The following is a 16,686-nucleotide window of genomic DNA, read 5'->3' on the forward strand; positions in this document are numbered from 1 at the left end:
AATGATCATATTTCTCAAGAAAAAAATTAGAGTAAACACAGGACTGTCAGAAGTGGGATTTGAACCCACGCCTCCAGAGAAGACTGCGACCTGAACGCAGCGCCTTAGACCACTCGGCCATCCTGACTTGCTTTCCCAGCATCTTCCAGAGGCCAGACAGCCATGCAGGTGAGGTACTGAAAAGGAATGCCCTCAATTTATTTATCCTATTATATGCACTTCCAACAGATCTTTGAACAATCTGTACAGAGCAGGACCTATGGAGAACTCTTTAGAACTTTGAGGCAAACAAAGAGAAAGTGCTATTCACCAGCCACTTGAACGGCTCAAAGCTGCTTTGAAATTGAGACAATAACCACCTCTTGGCTGGCTAAAGCAATTTCAACAAGGGATCTCAAAGTCACAACATAGGGTGGAGTATGCAAATTTAAGCAGCCCCTGATCAAAGCCCTGAGGAGATTGCTGTAAGTGTGCTGGAGTCCAGTTGTCTACCAGATGAATGGCATTCTTCCAAATTTGCAGGGCCCGTCTGGCCAGGGCATACAAGAGCATGACTCTTCCAGATGACCTCTTACATGGGTCCTATGCTCATTTGGTAAGGATTGCGTTTTGTCAGCAAGACGTTATAGAACCTAAATATATGAGAAACCCCATCTCTCTTGACAAGAGGAGAACGGAATAAAGTGCCAAGTGAAGACCAACAGATGCAACTTCCATCAGATGTTAACCTGATAAAGGAGATTAAATCTCCAAAAGGCATGTCAGAAGGAGATTCGAACCCACGCCTCCAAAGGAGACTGTGGCCTAAACACAGCGCCTTAGACCTCTCGGCCATCCTGACAGTATAGGCTTTTAATAAATGAATAAAAGTTACTCAGAAACGTCTACCTCCATGCAAGCCTGAAATAATTTAAACCTTCAAACACAAGGTGCAACTTTATGCACAGGACAATAAACACAGAAGAACACATACGAAAGCACTTTATTTCACAGGTATACAGTTTTCATGCTTTTAGAACACCACATACCTCTCACCAGCTATTTAGGGTCCTGTATCCGACTCACAACATTTCCTTGCCTGCGACCTCTCTCTCTACACAAACAACTACAGCACAGGAAGTAGGAAGGCAATAGGTGGGGCAGTTTATGCAAATTTATGCTGCCAATGTGCCTTGCAGATTCATGCAGGATTTCTAGATCCTTGCTGGATACAAGAGAGTAGGCCTTGTTCCAGATAAACTATCCCTAGCAGGGAAAGTCTGAGCACAGGCACTCTTTTGCTCTTTAGCCCCTGGCCTGGGACTCACCGTCACTTGCTGAGGCATGAAATTCTGCATACCAACTTTGCACAGAAGGTATGTTTGTGGTTGTTTGGGGATGGGTGGGAGGTCAAGAGCAGGGAAAAGCAGGTCTCCTTCACTACTAGACTCCTCTTCTATGCCTCCCTGCCATTCACTCACTCTGTCTTTGTTTCATTCTCTCCTTCCACAACACTCCTTCTCACTCACTCGCTCTATCACTTGTATTTTTGCCCTTGCTCTGCATTCTATAGTGGAAACATCTCTTGAATGAAGCATCTGAAAATGACGTGACATAAAATTTAAAACCTCCTTATTGGAAACCTAAAACATCACAAGACTTAATGTAACCCATTTCTTTCATAAAAAAGATTTTTAAAGTACCCCACAAAACAAATATAAAACACCACGAGTGCTAGAAGAATATTACATTAACGTTAAAGATAGAATAGGGCAAATGCATTTGCAGTTGAAACTGAAGTTTGGTACTTATTCAGATATTATTTACATTGCCAATTTTTAGCTGAGATTCTAAAGGAACTGAGAGAGAAAATGGAATTCAAGTTTAGTCAGAAGTGGGATTCGAACCCACGCCTCCAGGAGAGACTGCGGCCTTAACGCAGCGCCTTAGACCACTCGGCCATCCTGACCCCATGATGCATTTTCATCTAAAGGGTGAGAAAGATATTAGGAACCAAAAAATGCACAGAGCTTAGGCCAATAGTGGCTAGAGCAAGAAAAAAACTCACTGCACTCTTCCAAGAAGACAATCCTATAAGCCACTGCGAGGGAAATGATCATATTTCTCAAGAAAAAAATTAGAGTAAACAGAGGACTGTCAGAAGTGGGATTTGAACCCACGCCTCCAGAGGAGACTACGACCTGAACGCAGCGCCGTAGACCACTCGGCCATCCTGACTTGCTTTCCCAGCATCTTCCAGAGGCCAGACAGCCATGCAGGTGAGGTACTGAAAAGGAATGCCCTCAATTTATTTATCCTATTATATGCACTTCCAACAGATCTTTGAACAATCTGTACAGAGCAGGACCTATGGAGAACTCTTTAGAACTTTGAGGCGAACAAAGAGAAAGTGCTATTCACCAGCCACTTGAACGGCTCAAAGCTGCTTTGAAATTGAGACAATAGCCACCTCTTGGCTGGCTAAAGCAATTTCAACAAGGGATCTCAAAGTCACAACATAGGGTGGAGTATGCAAATTTAAGCAGCCCCTGATCAAAGCCCTGAGGAAATTGCTGTAAGTGTGCTGGAGTCCAGTTGTCTACCAGATGAATGGCATTCTTCCAAATTTGCTGGGCCCGTCTGGCCAGGGCATACAAGAGCATGACTCTTCCAGATGACCTCTTACATGGGTCCTATGCTCATTTGGTAAGGATTGCGCTTTGTCAGCAAGACGTTATAGAACCTAAATATATGAGAAACCCCATCTCTCTTGACAAGAGGAGAACGGAATAACGTGCCAAGTGAAGACCAACAGATGCAACTTCCATCAGATGTTAACCTGATAAAGGAGATTAAATCTCCAAAAGGCATGTCAGAAGTGGGATTCGAACCCACGCCTCCAAAGGAGACTGTGGCCTAAACACAGCGCCTTAGACCTCTCGGCCATTCTGACAGTATATGCTTTTAAGAAATGAATAAAAGTTACTCAGAAACGTCTACCTCAATGCAAGCCTGAAATAATTTAAACCTTCAAACACAAGGTGCAACTTTATGCACAGGACAATAAACACAGAAGAACACATACGAAAGCACTTTATTTCACAGGTATACAGTTTTCATGCTTTTAGAACACCACATACCTCTCACCAGCTATTTAGGGTCCTGTATCCGACTCACAACATTTCCTTGGCTGCGACCTCTCTCTCTACACAAACAACTACAGCACAGGAAGTAGGAAGGCAATAGGTGGGGCAGTTTATGCAAATTTATGCTGCCAATGTGCCTTGCAGATTCATGCAGGATTTCTAGATCCTTGCTGGATACAAGAGAGTAGGGTTTGTTCCAGATAAACTATCCCTAGCAGGGAAAGTCTGAGCACAGGCACTCCTTTGCTCTTTAGCCCCTGGCCTGGGACTCACCCTCACTTGCTGAGGCGTGAAATTCTGCATACCAACTTTGCACAGAAGGTATGTTTGTGGTTGTTTGGGGATGGGTGGGAGGTCAAGAGCAGGGAAAAGCAGGTCTCCTTCACTACTAGACTCCTCTTCTATGCCTCCCTGCCGTTCACTCACTCTGTCTTTGTTTCATTCTCTCCTTCCACAACACTCCTTCTCACTCACTCGCTCTATCACTTGTATTTTTGCCCTTGCTCTGCATTCTATAGTGGAAACATCTCTTGAATGAAGCATCTGAAAATGACGTGACATAAAATTTAAAACCTCCTTATTGGAAACCTAAAACATCACAAGACTTAATGTAACCCATTTCTTTCATAAAAAAGATTTTTAAAGTACCCCACAAAACAAATATAAAACACCACGAGTGCTAGAAGAATATTACATTAACGTTAAAGATAGAATAGGGCAAATGCATTTGCAGTTGAAACTGAAGTTTGGTACTTATTCAGATATTATTTACATTGCCAATTTTTAGCTGAGATTCTAAAGGAACTGAGAGAGAAAATGGAATTCAAGTTTTGTCAGAAGTGGGATTCGAACCCACGCCTCCAGGAGAGACTGCGGCCTTAACGCAGCGCCTTAGACCACTCGGCCATCCTGACCCCATGCTGCTTTTTCATCTAAAGGGTGAGAAAGATATTAGGAACCAAAAAATGCACAGAGCTGAGGGCAATAGTGGCTAGAGCAAGAAAAAAACTCACTGCACTCTTCCAAGAAGACAATCCTATAAGCCACTGCGAGGGAAATTATCATATTTCTCAAGAAAATAATTAGAGTAAACACAGGACTGTCAGAAGTGGGATTTGAACCCACGCCTCCAGAGGAGACTGCGACCTGAACGCAGCGCCTTAGACCACTCGGCCATCCTGACTTGCTTTCCCAGCATCTTCCAGAGGCCAGACAGCCATGCAGGTGAGGTACTGAAAAGGAATGCCCTCAATTTATTTATCCTATTATATGCACTTCCAACAGATCTTTGAACAATCTGTACAGAGCAGGACCTATGGAGAACTCTTTAGAACTTTGAGGCGAACAAAGAGAAAGTGCTATTCACCAGCCACTTGAACGGCTCAAAGCTGCTTTGAAATTGAGACAATAGCCACCTCTTGGCTGGCTAAAGCAATTTCAACAAGGGATCTCAAAGTCACAACATAGGGTGGAGTATGCAAATTTAAGCAGCCCCTGATCAAAGCCCTAAGGAAATTGCTGTAAGTGTGCTGGAGTCCAGTTGTCTACCAGATGCATGGCATTCTTCCAAATTTGCAGGGCCCGTCTGGCCAGGGCATACAAGAGCATGACTCTTCCAGATGACCTCTTACATGGGTCCTATGCTCATTTGGTAAGGATTGCGCTTTGTCAGCAAGACGTTATAGAACCTAAATATATGAGAAACCCCATCTCTCTTGACAAGAGGAGAACGGAATAACGTGCCAGGTGAAGACCAACAGATGCAACTTCCATCAGATGTTAACCTGATAAAGGAGATTAAATCTCCAAAAGGAAGGTCAGAAGTGGAATTCGAACCCACGCCTCCAAAGGAGACTGTGGCCTAAACACAGCACCTTAGACCTCTCGGCCATCCTGACAGTATAGGCTTTTAAGAAATGAATAAAAGTTACTCAGAAACGTCTACCTCCATGCAAGCCTGAAATAATTTAAACCTTCAAACACAAGGTGCAACTTTATGCACAGGACAATAAACACAGAAGAACACATACGAAAGCACTTTATTTCACAGGTATACAGTTTTCATGCTTTTAGAACACCACATACCTCTCACCAGCTATTTAGGGTCCTGTATCCGACTCACAACATTTCCTTGCCTGCGACCTCTCTCTCTACACAAACAACTACAGCACAGGAAGTAGGAAGGCAATAGGTGGGGCAGTTTATGCAAATTTATGCTGCCAATGTGCCTTGCAGATTCATGCAGGATTTCTAGATCCTTGCTGGATACAAGAGAGTAGGCCTTGTTCCAGATAAACTATCCCTAGCAGGGAAAGTCTGAGCACAGGCACTCTTTTGCTCTTTAGCCCCTGGCCTGGGACTCACCCTCACTTGCTGAGGCATGAAATTCTGCATACCAACTTTGCACAGAAGGTATGTTTGTGGTTGTTTGGGGATGGGTGGGAGGTCAAGAGCAGGGAAAAGCAGGTCTCCTTCACTACTAGACTCCTCTTCTATGCCTCCCTGCCGTTCACTCACTCTGTCTTTGTTTCATTCTCTCCTTCCACAACACTCCTTCTCACTCATTCGCTCTATCACTTGTATTTTTGCCCTTGCTCTGCATTCTATAGTGGAAACATCTCTTGAATGAAGCATCTGAAAATGACGTGACATAAAATTTAAAACCTCCTTATTGGAAACCTAAAACATCACAAGACTTAATGTAACCCATTTCTTTCATAAAAAAGATTTTTAAAGTACCCCACAAAACAAATATAAAACACCACGAGTGCTAGAAGAATATTACATTAACGTTAAAGATAGAATAGGGCAAATGCATTTGCAGTTGAAACTGAAGTTTGGTACTTATTCAGATATTATTTACATTGCCAATTTTTAGCTGAGATTCTAAAGGAACTGAGAGAGAAAATGGAATTCAAGTTTTGTCAGAAGTGGGATTCGAACCCACGCCTCCAGGAGAGACTGCGGCCTTAACGCAGCGCCTTAGACCACTCGGCCATCCTGACCCCATGCTGCATTTTCATCTAAAGGGTGAGAAAGATATTAGGAACCAAAAAATGCACAGAGCTTAGGCCAATAGTGGCTAGAGCAAGAAAAAAACTCACTGCACTCTTCCAAGAAGACAATCCTATAAGCCACTGCGAGGGAAATGATCATATTTCTCAAGAAAAAAATTAGAGTAAACAGAGGACTGTCAGAAGTGGGATTTGAACCCACGCCTCCAGAGGAGACTGCGACCTAAACGCAGCGCCTTAGACCACTCGGCCATCCTGACTTGCTTTCCCAGCATCTTCCAGAGGCCAGACAGCCATGCAGGTGAGGTACTGAAAAGGAATGCCCTCAATGTATTTATCCTATTATATGCACTTCCAACAGATCTTTGAACAATCTGTACAGAGCAGGACCTATGAAGAACTCTTTAGAACTTTGAGGCGAACAAAGAGAAAGTGCTATTCACCAGCCACTTGAACGGCTCAAAGCTGCTTTGAAATTGAGACAATAGCCACCTCTTGGCTGGCTAAAGCAATTTCAACAAGGGATCTCAAAGTCACAACATAGGGTGGAGTATGCAAATTTAAGCAGCCCCTGATCAAAGCCCTGAGGAAATTGCTGTAAGTGTGCTGGAGTCCAGTTGTCTACCAGATGAATGGCATTCTTCCAAATTTGCTGGGCCCGTCTGGCCAGGGCATACAAGAGCATGACTCTTCCAGATGACCTCTTACATGGGTCCTATGCTCATTTGGTAAGGATTGCGCTTTGTCAGCAAGACGTTATAGAACCTAAATATATGAGAAACCCCATCTCTCTTGACAAGAGGAGAACGGAATAACGTGCCAAGTGAAGACCAACAGATGCAACTTCCATCAGATGTTAACCTGATAAAGGAGATTAAATCTCCAAAAGGCATGTCAGAAGTGGGATTCGAACCCACGCCTCCAAAGGAGACTGTGGCCTAAGCACAGCGCCTTAGACCTCTCGGCCATCCTGACAGTATATGCTTTTAAGAAATGAATAAAAGTTACTCAGAAACGTCTACCTCAATGCAAGCCTGAAATAATTTAAACCTTCAAACACAAGGTGCAACTTTATGCACAGGACAATAAACACAGAAGAACACATACGAAAGCACTTTATTTCACAGGTATACAGTTTTCATGCTTTTAGAACACCACATACCTCTCACCAGCTATTTAGGGTCCTGTATCCGACTCACAACATTTCCTTGCCTGCAACCTCTCTCTCTACACAAACAACTACAGCACAGGAAGTAGGAAGGCAATAGGTGGGGCAGTTTATGCAAATTTATGCTGCCAATGTGCCTTGCAGATTCATGCAGGATTTCTAGATCCTTGCTGGATACAAGAGAGTAGGGTTTGTTCCAGATAAACTATCCCTAGCAGGGAAAGTCTGAGCACAGGCACTCTTTTGCTCTTTAGCCCCTGGCCTGGGACTCACCCTCACTTGCTGAGGCGTGAAATTCTGCATACCAACTTTGCACAGAAGGTATGTTTGTGGTTGTTTGGGGATGGGTGGGAGGTCAAGAGCAGGGAAAAGCAGGTCTCCTTCACTACTAGACTCCTCTTCTATGCCTCCCTGCCGTTCACTCACTCTGTCTTTGTTTCATTCTCTCCTTCCACAACACTCCTTCTCACTCACTCGCTCTATCACTTGTATTTTTGCCCTTGCTCTGCATTCTATAGTGGAAACATCTCTTGAATGAAGCATCTGAAAATGACGTGACATAAAATTTAAAACCTCCTTATTGGAAACCTAAAACATCACAAGACTTAATGTAACCCATTTCTTTCATAAAAAAGATTTTTAAAGTACCCCACAAAACAAATATAAAACACCACGAGTGCTAGAAGAATATTACATTAACGTTAAAGATAGAATAGGGCAAATGCATTTGCAGTTGAAACTGAAGTTTGGTACTTATTCAGATATTATTTACATTGCCAATTTTTAGCTGAGATTCTAAAGGAACTGAGAGAGAAAATGGAATTCAAGTTTTGTCAGAAGTGGGATTTGAACCGACGCCTCCAGGAGAGACTGCGGCCTTAACGCAGCGCCTTAGACAACTCGGCCATCCTGACCCCATGCTGCTTTTTCATCTAAAGGGTGAGAAAGATATTAGGAACCAAAAAATGCACAGAGCTTAGGCCAATAGTGGCTAGAGCAAGAAAAAAACTCACTGCACTCTTCCAAGAAGACAATCCTATAAGCCACTGCGAGGGAAATGATCATATTTCTCAAGAAAAAAATTAGAGTATACACAGGACTGTCAGAAGTGGGATTTGAACCCACACCTCCAGAGGAGACTGCGACCTGAACGCAGCGCCTTAGACCACTCGGCCATCCTGACTTGCTTTCCCAGCATCTTCCAGAGGCCAGACAGCCATGCAGGTGAGGTACTGAAAAGGAATGCCCTCAATTTATTTATCCTATTATATGCACTTCCAACAGATCTTTGAACAATCTGTACAGAGCAGGACCTATGGAGAACTCTTTAGAACTTTGAGGCGAACAAAGAGAAAGTGCTATTCACCAGCCACTTGAACGGCTCAAAGCTGCTTTGAAATTGAGACAATAGCCACCTCTTGGCTGGCTAAAGCAATTTCAACAAGGGATCTCAAAGTCACAACATAGGGTGGAGTATGCAAATTTAAGCAGCCCCTGATCAAAGCCCTAAGGAAATTGCTGTAAGTGTGCTGGAGTCCAGTTGTCTACCAGATGCATGGCATTCTTCCAAATTTGCAGGGCCCGTCTGGCCAGGGCATACAAGAGCATGACTCTTCCAGATGACCTCTTACATGGGTCCTATGCTCATTTGGTAAGGATTGCGCTTTGTCAGCAAGACGTTATAGAACCTAAATATATGAGAAACCCCATCTCTCTTGACAAGAGGAGAACGGAATAACGTGCCAAGTGAAGACCAACAGATGCAACTTCCATCAGATGTTAACCTGATAAAGGAGATTAAATCTCCAAAAGGCATGTCAGAAGTGGGATTCGAACCCACGCCTCCAAAGGAGACTGTGGCCTAAACACAGCACCTTAGACCTCTCGGCCATCCTGACAGTATAGGCTTTTAAGAAATGAATAAAAGTTACTCAGAAACGTCTACCTCCATGCAAGCCTGAAATAATTTAAACCTTCAAACACAAGGTGCAACTTTATGCACAGGACAATAAACACAGAAGAACACATACGAAAGCACTTTATTTCACAGGTATACAGTTTTCATGCTTTTAGAACACCACATACCTCTCACCAGCTATTTAGGGTCCTGTATCCGACTCACAACATTTCCTTGCCTGCGAGCTCTCTCTCTACACAAACAACTACAGCACAGGAAGTAGGAAGGCAATAGGTGGGGCAGTTTATGCAAATTTATGCTGCCAATGTGCCTTGCAGATTCATGCAGGATTTCTAGATCCTTGCTGGATACAAGAGAGTAGGCCTTGTTCCAGATAAACTATCCCTAGCAGGGAAAGTCTGAGCACAGGCACTCTTTTGCTCTTTAGCCCCTGGCCTGGGACTCACCCTCACTTGCTGAGGCGTGAAATTCTGCATACCAACTTTGCACAGAAGGTATGTTTGTGGTTGTTTGGGGATGGGTGGGAGGTCAAGAGCAGGGAAAAGCAGGTCTCCTTCACTACTAGACTACTCTTCTATGCCTCCCTGCCGTTCACTCACTCTGTCTTTGTTTCATTCTGTCCTTCCACAACACTCCTTCTCACTCACTCGCTCTATCACTTGTATTTTTGTCCTTGCTCTGCATTCTATAGTGGAAACATCTCTTGAAAGAAGCATCTGAAAATGACGTGACATAAAATTTAAAACCTCCTTATTGGAAACCTAAAACATCACAAGACTTAATGTAACCCATTTCTTTCATAAAAAAGATTTTTAAAGTACCCCACAAAAGAAATATAAAACACCACGAGTGCTAGAAGAATATTACATTAACGTTAAAGATAGAATAGGGCAAATGCCTTTGCAGTTGAAACTGAAGTTTGGTACTTATTCAGATATTATTTACATTGCCAATTTTTAGCTGAGATTCTAAAGGAACTGAGAGAGAAAATGGAATTCAAGTTTTGTCAGAAGTGGGATTCGAACCCACGCCTCCAGGAGAGACTGCGGCCTTAACGCAGCGCCTTAGACCACTCGGCCATCCTGACCCCATGGTGCTTTTTCATCTAAAGGGTGAGAAAGATATTAGGAACCAAAAAATGCACAGAGCTTAGGCCAATAGTGGCTAGAGCAAGAAAAAAACTCACTGCACTCTTCCAAGAAGACAATCCTATAAGCCACTGCGAGGGAAATGATCATATTTCTCAAGAAAAAAATTAGAGTAAACACAGGACTGTCAGAAGTGGGATTTGAACCCACGCCTCCAGAGGAGACTGCGACCTGAACGCAGCGCCTTAGACCACTCGGCCATCCTGACTTGCTTTCCCAGCATCTTCCAGAGGCCAGACAGCCATGCAGGTGAGGTACTGAAAAGGAATGCCCTCAATTTATTTATCCTATTATATGCACTTCCAACAGATCTTTGAACAATCTGTACAGAGCAGGACCTATGGAGAACTCTTTAGAACTTTGAGGCAAACAAAGAGAAAGTGCTATTCACCAGCCACTTGAACGGCTCAAAGCTGCTTTGAAATTGAGACAATAGCCACCTCTTGGCTGGCTAAAGCAATTTCAACAAGGGATCTCAAAGTCACAACATAGGGTGGAGTATGCAAATTTAAGCAGCCCCTGATCAAAGCCCTGAGGAGATTGCTGTAAGTGTGCTGGAGTCCAGTTGTCTACCAGATGAATGGCATTCTTCCAAATTTGCAGGGCCCGTCTGGCCAGGGCATACAAGAGCATGACTCTTCCAGATGACCTCTTACATGGGTCCTATGCTCATTTGGTAAGGATTGCGCTTTGTCAGCAAGACGTTATAGAACCTAAATATATGAGAAACCCCATCTCTCTTGACAAGAGGAGAACGGAATAACGTGCCAAGTGAAGACCAACAGATGCAACTTCCATCAGATGTTAACCTGATAAAGGAGATTAAATCTCCAAAAGGCATGTCAGAAGTGGGATTCGAACCCACGCCTCCAAAGGAGACTGTGGCCTAAACACAGCGCCTTAGACCTCTCGGCCATCCTGACAGTATAGGCTTTTAATAAATGAATAAAAGTTACTCAGAAACGTCTACCTCCATGCAAGCCTGAAATAATTTAAACCTTCAAACACAAGGTGCAACTTTATGCACAGGACAATAAACACAGAAGAACACATACGAAAGCACTTTATTTCACAGGTATACAGTTTTCATGCTTTTAGAACACCACATACCTCTCACCAGCTATTTAGGGTCCTGTATCCGACTCACAACATTTCCTTGCCTGCGACCTCTCTCTCTACACAAACAACTACAGCACAGGAAGTAGGAAGGCAATAGGTGGGGCAGTTTATGCAAATTTATGCTGCCAATGTGCCTTGCAGGTTCATGCAGGATTTCTAGATCCTTGCTGGATACAAGAGAGTAGGGTTTGTTCCAGATAAACTATCCCTAGCAGGGAAAGTCTGAGCACAGGCACTCTTTTGCTCTTTAGCCCCTGGCCTGGGACTCACCCTCACTTGCTGAGGCGTGAAATTCTGCATACCAACTTTGCACAGAAGGTATGTTTGTGGTTGTTTGGGGATGGGTGGGAGGTCAAGAGCAGGGAAAAGCAGGTCTCCTTCACTACTAGACTCCTCTTCTATGCCTCCCTGCCGTTCACTCACTCTGTCTTTGTTTCATTCTCTCCTTCCACAACACTCCTTCTCACTCACTCGCTCTATCACTTGTATTTTTGCCCTTGCTCTGCATTCTATAGTGGAAACATCTCTTGAATGAAGCATCTGAAAATGACGTGACATAAAATTTAAAACCTCCTTATTGGAAACCTAAAACATCACAAGACTTAATGTAACCCATTTCTTTCATAAAAAAGATTTTTAAAGTACCCCACAAAACAAATATAAAACACCACGAGTGCTAGAAGAATATTACATTAACGTTAAAGATAGAATAGGGCAAATGCATTTGCAGTTGAAACTGAAGTTTGGTACTTATTCAGATATTATTTACATTGCCAATTTTTAGCTGAGATTCTAAAGGAACTGAGAGAGAAAATGGAATTCAAGTTTTGTCAGAAGTGGTATTCGAACCCACGCCTCCAGGAGAGACTGCGGCCTTAACGCAGCGCCTTAGACCACTCGGCCATCCTGACCCCATACTGCTTTTTCATCTAAAGGGTGAGAAAAATATTAGGAACCAAAAAATGCACAGAGCTTAGGCCAATAGTGGCTAGAGCAAGAAAAAAACTCACTGCACTCTTCCAAGAAGACAATCCTATAAGCCACTGCGAGGGAAATGATCATATTTCTCAAGAAAAAAATTAGAGTAAACACAGGACTGTCAGAAGTGGGATTTGAACCCACGCCTCCAGAGGAGACTGCGACCTGAACGCAGCGCCTTAGACCACTCGGCCATCCTGACTTGCTTTCCCAGCATCTTCCAGAGGCCAGACAGCCATGCAGGTGAGGTACTGAAAAGGAATGCCCTCAATTTATTTATCCTATTATATGCACTTCCAACAGATCTTTGAACAATCTGTACAGAGCAGGACCTATGGAGAACTCTTTAGAACTTTGAGGCAAACAAAGAGAAAGTGCTATTCACCAGCCACTTGAACGGCTCAAAGCTGCTTTGAAATTGAGACAATAGCCACCTCTTGGCTGGCTAAAGCAATTTCAACAAGGGATCTCAAAGTCACAACATAGGGTGGAGTGTGCAAATTTAAGCAGCCCCTGATCAAAGCCCTAAGGAAATTGCTGTAAGTGTGCTGGAGTCCAGTTGTCTACCAGATGCATGGCATTCTTCCAAATTTGCAGGGCCCGTCTGGCCAGTGCATACAAGAGCATGACTATTCCAGATGACCTCTTACATGGGTCCTATGCTCATTTGGTAAGGATTGCGCTTTGTCAGCAAGACGTTATAGAACCTAAATATATGAGAAACCCCATCTCTCTTGACAAGAGGAGAACGGAATAACGTGCCAAGTGAAGACCAACAGATGCAACTTCCATCAGATGTTAACCTGATAAAGGAGATTAAATCTCCAAAAGGCATGTCAGAAGTGGGATTCGAACCCACGCCTCCAAAGGAGACTGTGGCCTAAACACAGCGCCTTAGACCTCTCGGCCATCCTGACAGTATAGGATTTTAAGAAATGAATAAAAGTTACTCAGAAACGTCTACCTCCATGCAAGCCTGAAATAATTTAAACCTTCAAACACAAGGTGCAACTTTATGCACAGGACAATAAACACAGAAGAACACATACGAAAGCACTTTATTTCACAGGTATACAGTTTTCATGCTTTTAGAACACCACATACCTCTCACCAGCTATTTAGGGTCCTGTATCCGACTCACAACATTTCCTTGCCTGCGACCTCTCTCTCTACACAAACAACTACAGCACAGGAAGTAGGAAGGCAATAGGTGGGGCAGTTTATGCAAATTTATGCTGCCAATGTGCCTTGCAGATTCATGCAGGATTTCTAGATCCTTGCTGGATACAAGAGAGTAGGCCTTGTTCCAGATAAACTATCCCTAGCAGGGAAAGTCTGAGCACAGGCACTCTTTTGCTCTTTAGCCCCTGGCCTGGGACTCACCCTCACTTGCTGAGGCGTGAAAATCTGCATACCAACTTTGCACAGAAGGTATGTTTGTGGTTGTTTGGGGATGGGTGGGAGGTCAAGAGCAGGGAAAAGCAGGTCTCCTGCACTACTAGACTCCTCTTCTATGCCTCCCTGCCATTCACTCACTCTGTCTTTGTTTCATTCTCTCCTTCCACAACACTCCTTCTCACTCACTCGCTCTATCACTTGTATTTTTGCCCTTGCTCTGCATTCTATAGTGGAAACATCTCTTGAATGAAGCATCTGAAAATGACGTGACATAAAATTTAAAACCTCCTTATTGTAAACCTAAAACATCACAAGACTTAATGTAACCCATTTCTTTCATAAAAAAGATTTTTAAAGTACCCCACAAAACAAATATAAAACACCACGAGTGCTAGAAGAATATTACATTAACGTTAAAGATAGAATAGGGCAAATGCATTTGCAGTTGAAACTGAAGTTTGGTACTTATTCAGATATTATTTACATTGCCAATTTTTAGCTGAGATTCTAAAGGAACTGAGAGAGAAAATGGAATTCAAGTTTTGTCAGAAGTGGGATTTGAACCGACGCCTCCAGGAGAGACTGCGGCCTTAACGCAGCGCCTTAGACAACTCGGCCATCCTGACCCCATGCTGCTTTTTCATCTAAAGGGTGAGAAAGATATTAGGAACCAAAAAATGCACAGAGCTTAGGCCAATAGTGGCTAGAGCAAGAAAAAAACTCACTGCACTCTTCCAAGAAGACAATCCTATAAGCCACTGCGAGGGAAATGATCATATTTCTCAAGAAAAAAATTAGAGTATACACAGGACTGTCAGAAGTGGGATTTGAACCCACACCTCCAGAGGAGACTGCGACCTGAACGCAGCGCCTTAGACCACTCGGCCATCCTGACTTGCTTTCCCAGCATCTTCCAGAGGCCAGACAGCCATGCAGGTGAGGTACTGAAAAGGAATGCCCTCAATTTATTTATCCTATTATATGCACTTCCAACAGATCTTTGAACAATCTGTACAGAGCAGGACCTATGGAGAACTCTTTAGAACTTTGAGGCGAACAAAGAGAAAGTGCTATTCACCAGCCACTTGAACGGCTCAAAGCTGCTTTGAAATTGAGACAATAGCCACCTCTTGGCTGGCTAAAGCAATTTCAACAAGGGATCTCAAAGTCACAACATAGGGTGGAGTATGCAAATTTAAGCAGCCCCTGATCAAAGCCCTAAGGAAATTGCTGTAAGTGTGCTGGAGTCCAGTTGTCTACCAGATGCATGGCATTCTTCCAAATTTGCAGGGCCCGTCTGGCCAGGGCATACAAGAGCATGACTCTTCCAGATGACCTCTTACATGGGTCCTATGCTCATTTGGTAAGGATTGCGCTTTGTCAGCAAGACGTTATAGAACCTAAATATATGAGAAACCCCATCTCTCTTGACAAGAGGAGAACGGAATAACGTGCCAAGTGAAGACCAACAGATGCAACTTCCATCAGATGTTAACCTGATAAAGGAGATTAAATCTCCAAAAGGCATGTCAGAAGTGGGATTCGAACCCACGCCTCCAAAGGAGACTGTGGCCTAAACACAGCGCCTTAGACCTCTCGGCCATCCTGACAGTATAGGCTTTTAAGAAATGAATAAAAGTTACTCAGAAACGTCTACCTCCATGCAAGCCTGAAATAATTTAAACCTTCAAACACAAGGTGCAACTTTATGCACAGGACAATAAACACAGAAGAACACATACGAAAGCACTTTATTTCACAGGTATACAGTTTTCATGCTTTTAGAACACCACATACCTCTCACCAGCTATTTAGGGTCCTGTATCCGACTCACAACATTTCCTTGCCTGCGAGCTCTCTCTCTACACAAACAACTACAGCACAGGAAGTAGGAAGGCAATAGGTGGGGCAGTTTATGCAAATTTATGCTGCCAATGTGCCTTGCAGATTCATGCAGGATTTCTAGATCCTTGCTGGATACAAGAGAGTAGGCCTTGTTCCAGATAAACTATCCCTAGCAGGGAAAGTCTGAGCACAGGCACTCTTTTGCTCTTTAGCCCCTGGCCTGGGACTCACCCTCACTTGCTGAGGCGTGAAATTCTGCATACCAACTTTGCACAGAAGGTATGTTTGTGGTTGTTTGGGGATGGGTGGGAGGTCAAGAGCAGGGAAAAGCAGGTCTCCTTCACTACTAGACTACTCTTCTATGCCTCCCTGCCGTTCACTCACTCTGTCTTTGTTTCATTCTGTCCTTCCACAACACTCCTTCTCACTCACTCGCTCTATCACTTGTATTTTTGCCCTTGCTCTGCATTCTATAGTGGAAACATCTCTTGAAAGAAGCATCTGAAAATGACGTGACATAAAATTTAAAACCTCCTTATTGGAAACCTAAAACATCACAAGACTTAATGTAACCCATTTCTTTCATAAAAAAGATTTTTAAAGTACCCCACAAAAGAAATATAAAACACCACGAGTGCTAGAAGAATATTACATTAACGTTAAAGATAGAATAGGGCAAATGCATTTGCAGTTGAAACTGAAGTTTGGTACTTATTCAGATATTATTTACATTGCCAATTTTTAGCTGAGATTCTAAAGGAACTGAGAGAGAAAATGGAATTCAAGTTTTGTCAGAAGTGGGATTCGAACCCACGCCTCCAGGAGAGACTGCGGCCTTAACGCAGCGCCTTAGACCACTCGGCCATCCTGACCCCATGGTGCTTTTTCATCTAAAGGGTGAGAAAGATATTAGGAACCAAAAAATGCACAGAGCTTAGGCCAATAGTGGCTAGAGCAAGAAAAAAACTCACTG

General features: G+C 43.4%; 18 non-coding genes across 18 annotated transcripts; all 18 read right to left on the reverse strand.

The window, feature by feature from the left end:
- Positions 1-44: 44 nt before the first annotated feature.
- TRNAL-CAG (transfer RNA leucine (anticodon CAG)) lies at positions 45-127 on the reverse strand. The gene has a single exon. It is a non-coding gene; the product is annotated as a tRNA-Leu (tRNA).
- Positions 128-1,865: 1,738 nt separating this feature from the next.
- TRNAL-AAG (transfer RNA leucine (anticodon AAG)) lies at positions 1,866-1,948 on the reverse strand. Its single transcript has one exon. It is a non-coding gene; the product is annotated as a tRNA-Leu (tRNA).
- A 901-nt stretch (positions 1,949-2,849) lies between these two features.
- Positions 2,850-2,932, reverse strand: TRNAL-UAG (transfer RNA leucine (anticodon UAG)). The gene has a single exon. It is a non-coding gene; the product is annotated as a tRNA-Leu (tRNA).
- Positions 2,933-3,956: 1,024 nt separating this feature from the next.
- Positions 3,957-4,039, reverse strand: TRNAL-AAG (transfer RNA leucine (anticodon AAG)). The gene has a single exon. It is a non-coding gene; the product is annotated as a tRNA-Leu (tRNA).
- A 186-nt stretch (positions 4,040-4,225) lies between these two features.
- On the reverse strand, positions 4,226-4,308 carry TRNAL-CAG (transfer RNA leucine (anticodon CAG)). The gene has a single exon. It is a non-coding gene; the product is annotated as a tRNA-Leu (tRNA).
- A 1,739-nt stretch (positions 4,309-6,047) lies between these two features.
- TRNAL-AAG (transfer RNA leucine (anticodon AAG)) lies at positions 6,048-6,130 on the reverse strand. Its single transcript has one exon. It is a non-coding gene; the product is annotated as a tRNA-Leu (tRNA).
- A 186-nt stretch (positions 6,131-6,316) lies between these two features.
- TRNAL-UAG (transfer RNA leucine (anticodon UAG)) lies at positions 6,317-6,399 on the reverse strand. Its single transcript has one exon. It is a non-coding gene; the product is annotated as a tRNA-Leu (tRNA).
- Positions 6,400-7,031: 632 nt separating this feature from the next.
- Positions 7,032-7,114, reverse strand: TRNAL-UAG (transfer RNA leucine (anticodon UAG)). Its single transcript has one exon. It is a non-coding gene; the product is annotated as a tRNA-Leu (tRNA).
- A 1,293-nt stretch (positions 7,115-8,407) lies between these two features.
- On the reverse strand, positions 8,408-8,490 carry TRNAL-CAG (transfer RNA leucine (anticodon CAG)). The gene has a single exon. It is a non-coding gene; the product is annotated as a tRNA-Leu (tRNA).
- A 632-nt stretch (positions 8,491-9,122) lies between these two features.
- Positions 9,123-9,205, reverse strand: TRNAL-UAG (transfer RNA leucine (anticodon UAG)). The gene has a single exon. It is a non-coding gene; the product is annotated as a tRNA-Leu (tRNA).
- A 1,024-nt stretch (positions 9,206-10,229) lies between these two features.
- TRNAL-AAG (transfer RNA leucine (anticodon AAG)) lies at positions 10,230-10,312 on the reverse strand. The gene has a single exon. It is a non-coding gene; the product is annotated as a tRNA-Leu (tRNA).
- A 186-nt stretch (positions 10,313-10,498) lies between these two features.
- TRNAL-CAG (transfer RNA leucine (anticodon CAG)) lies at positions 10,499-10,581 on the reverse strand. The gene has a single exon. It is a non-coding gene; the product is annotated as a tRNA-Leu (tRNA).
- A 632-nt stretch (positions 10,582-11,213) lies between these two features.
- Positions 11,214-11,296, reverse strand: TRNAL-UAG (transfer RNA leucine (anticodon UAG)). Its single transcript has one exon. It is a non-coding gene; the product is annotated as a tRNA-Leu (tRNA).
- A 1,293-nt stretch (positions 11,297-12,589) lies between these two features.
- Positions 12,590-12,672, reverse strand: TRNAL-CAG (transfer RNA leucine (anticodon CAG)). Its single transcript has one exon. It is a non-coding gene; the product is annotated as a tRNA-Leu (tRNA).
- Positions 12,673-13,304: 632 nt separating this feature from the next.
- Positions 13,305-13,387, reverse strand: TRNAL-UAG (transfer RNA leucine (anticodon UAG)). Its single transcript has one exon. It is a non-coding gene; the product is annotated as a tRNA-Leu (tRNA).
- Positions 13,388-14,680: 1,293 nt separating this feature from the next.
- On the reverse strand, positions 14,681-14,763 carry TRNAL-CAG (transfer RNA leucine (anticodon CAG)). Its single transcript has one exon. It is a non-coding gene; the product is annotated as a tRNA-Leu (tRNA).
- A 632-nt stretch (positions 14,764-15,395) lies between these two features.
- TRNAL-UAG (transfer RNA leucine (anticodon UAG)) lies at positions 15,396-15,478 on the reverse strand. The gene has a single exon. It is a non-coding gene; the product is annotated as a tRNA-Leu (tRNA).
- Positions 15,479-16,502: 1,024 nt separating this feature from the next.
- On the reverse strand, positions 16,503-16,585 carry TRNAL-AAG (transfer RNA leucine (anticodon AAG)). The gene has a single exon. It is a non-coding gene; the product is annotated as a tRNA-Leu (tRNA).
- Positions 16,586-16,686: the final 101 nt, after the last annotated feature.

This window comes from Triturus cristatus, chromosome 6 (genome assembly GCF_964204655.1).
Source record: "Triturus cristatus chromosome 6, aTriCri1.1, whole genome shotgun sequence".
Lineage (NCBI taxonomy): Eukaryota > Metazoa > Chordata > Amphibia > Caudata > Salamandridae > Triturus > Triturus cristatus.